Source organism: Rattus norvegicus, chromosome 17 (genome assembly GCF_021556685.1).
Source record: "Rattus norvegicus strain SHRSP/BbbUtx chromosome 17, alternate assembly SHRSP_T2T, whole genome shotgun sequence".
NCBI classification, from domain to species: domain Eukaryota; kingdom Metazoa; phylum Chordata; class Mammalia; order Rodentia; family Muridae; genus Rattus; species Rattus norvegicus.
The window spans coordinates 2,834,291-2,837,267 of record NC_141550.1 but is presented as its reverse complement, the minus strand read 5'-3'; the positions used below and the strand labels follow the sequence as shown (position 1 = coordinate 2,837,267).

At 38.9% G+C, this 2,977-nt stretch overlaps 1 pseudogene; it reads left to right on the top strand.

Moving 5' to 3' along the window:
- Nucleotides 1–1,921: 1,921 nt before the first annotated feature.
- Nucleotides 1,922–2,765, top strand: LOC134482658 (zinc finger protein 120-like; annotated as a pseudogene).
- The last annotated feature ends 212 nt before the right edge of the window (nucleotides 2,766–2,977 follow it).

The window sequence follows — 2,977 nt, the reverse complement described above, 5'->3', positions numbered from 1 at the left end:
AGAGGAACCTGTGTAAGAAATGATTTCACTGACAACCTTTGAAGCTGGCGAAGGGAGTGGGGGAAGGAATGTGAGGACTTTCCTGTGTGACAGTAGTTGGCATTGACAACAAGTAGTCAGTTACTCATTTTAGATGATCAATGTACGTCAGAACTGGCTATTTTGCAGGGTTCACAGACATAGAAACTGAGTAAGGAACTGAATGTATTTCTAGGAATCAAATGACAGATTAACTTCCAACCTTGTGTGACTGTGTCTAACAGGAATGCTACTTTTCCTGTCTGAAAATGCACACCCTGAGAGACAAGGGGTGAGTAGTACTTACCATGACCTAGCGCACATGTTTCCACCTGGAGCCTATTGGCCCAAAAGCCTGTTTTAACTGTTTAAAACAAATTCATAATTAAATCATCAGGAACTTTTTTTTTGCTTCCTACTGTTAAGTCTCCAACCCTGAGACAAATGGTTGAGGTGCCTGTTTAAGAACCCAAAGCAGGCATAGTTGCCAGGTTCTCCCAGCATCCCTCGGTCCCTGCCTGTTACAGGGAATTCCTGGCATAACTTAACTTTTAGCTCATGGGGTGGGGTGCCATTCTCCCAGCTGCTCTTCCTCATGCAATGTGAGCATGTTAACTGTCATTCTCATCTATCATTTACCCTTCTGTCGTCTTGCTCTTGCTCTGCCCTCTACTCTGTCTCCTCACCTGGCCTCAGATGTCCCTGCTTCTGGCTGTGCTCTCCTTATCTCTAATAAACTTTCTACTCCACTATACTTAGGCGATGTCATGTCCCCCCCCCACCTTCTATTGCTCTTCCATTCACCTCCCTCTACCCCTTCTTCATACAAATTGTCTGTGAAAAAATTTTAATGTACCCTAAAATTTTTAAGGAAAACAACACTGTACATGAGCACGGCTTTAAGTGTCTTGATGATTGTTACAGTCTAGCAAAACCATGGTCCTCAATGTGCAGTGTCTGAGTTAGTTTTGCAAGGCATTCCTTTAAGAAAGAGGACATGGAAACAATGCCTTAGTTCATACCACAATTTGAAATATTAGAGCTATCCAGTGGAACTGGGAATCTGTAGAATCTTATGTTGCAGAAGGTGAACAAGGTATAAAGTATGCCCAAAAGCTTTTAATGAGAAAATACTCTATAGTACAGCCAGTGTCACTCATATATCAGTAGTGCCATTGGTACAGTTAGTGAGATGAGCAACTTATCTGTAGTTACATGGATGTTGTGGCGTCATCTTAATCCATATGTCACATGTCAATGAGGAAAGAAAGTCAAACTCTGTGAATGCAGTGTTCAAACATTTTATTTCTTAGTCTTCTTTTCATAGGTATATCATATATCATAAAGGATATAAACCATGTATATAAAAGGGATATTGAGGGAAGCAATGTCTCTCTCTCTCTCTCTCTCTCTCTCTCTCTCTCTCTCTCTCTCTCTCTCCCATACAATTAGAAGATATGTAGTGGTTTGTGGTTAGAGAGAAATTTTTGAATGAGATACAGTTCACAATTAATTGGTTTTCTGACCTTATTGGCAATACTTCAGCAACCTCATTCTGTAGAAAATTCTCTTGTGAACTAGGAATTTGGAAATGCTATTATTTCTCCTGGATCACCTTGCAAATTACAAATGTAGTAGGAGACATACTATAGGAAAACTTTTGAGTGTAGTCATTGGGAAGAAGCTCCAAATTCTCCCAGTTTTCTTCAAATATGTGAAAACATTTTTTATAGAAACAGGATGGGTAAACTGAATCATATAGTAAGTGCTCTTATATCACAGGTGCCTTGAAGATGAAAAACAACCCACAATAAAGGGGAACAACACGAATGGGCACAAAGTGAAAACCTCTTAAGATCTGATTCCTCTTTACATTTACACAGTGTAAAATCAGTTCATACAGATGAATATTCATCAATGTGGTCAAGTTTTCATCTGTGCTGATTATCTCCACAGGAATGAAAGAAGTCAGAGTGCAGAGAATTCCTCTGAATATACTCACTGTGGTTAAAGCCTTTGCTTTACATATTCATAGTCATGCTCAAAGGGATGGAAGGATTCATTCAGAAAGGAAGCCCTGTGAAGTTATTCAGTGTGTTGAAGATTTTGCACCTTACACTAATCTCCAAATACATAAAAGAACACAATCTGGACAGAAACCCTATGAATGTAATCAGTGCAGTAAAGCCTTTGGAAGGAACAATCACCTTAAAATGCATGAAAGATTACACACTGGAGAGAAACCCTATGAATGTAAAAGATGTAGTAAGGCCTGCACAAATCACAATCATCTTAAAAGCCATGAAAGAATTCATACTGGAGAGAAACCTTACAAATGTAATCAATGTGGTAAAGCCTTTACAAATCACAGGCATATTAAATGTCATGGAAGAATTCATACTGGAGAGAAACCCTACACGTGTAATCTATGTGACAAAGCATTTTCTTATTACCAGAGTCTTCAAATGCACGAAAAAGTTCATACCAGAGAGAAACCACACCAATGTACTCAATGTGACAAAGCCTTTTTGTATCACAAGAGTCTTCAGAACCATAAAAGAGTTCATGATAGAGAGAAACCATACAAATGTAATCAATGTTATAAAGCCCATTCCCAACACAGTAGTTTCCAGTATCATAGTACAACACATACTAGAGTGAAACCCTACAAATGTAATCAATGTGACAAAGCCTTTTCACAATGCAGTGATTTACAAAAGCATAAAAGAACTCATAACCCGGGTTGAAGATTTAGTTCAGTGACAGAGTGCTTGGCTAGCAAGCGCAAGGCCCTGGGTTTGGTCCCCAGCTCCGATAAAAAGAAAAAAAAAAAAAAAGAACTCATACTAGGGAGAAACCTTACAAATGTAATCTATGTGACAGAGCATTTTCTTATTACCAGAGTCTTCAAGTTGTGGGGTATCTGGTTGGTTGATATTGTTGTTCCTCCTATGGGTTT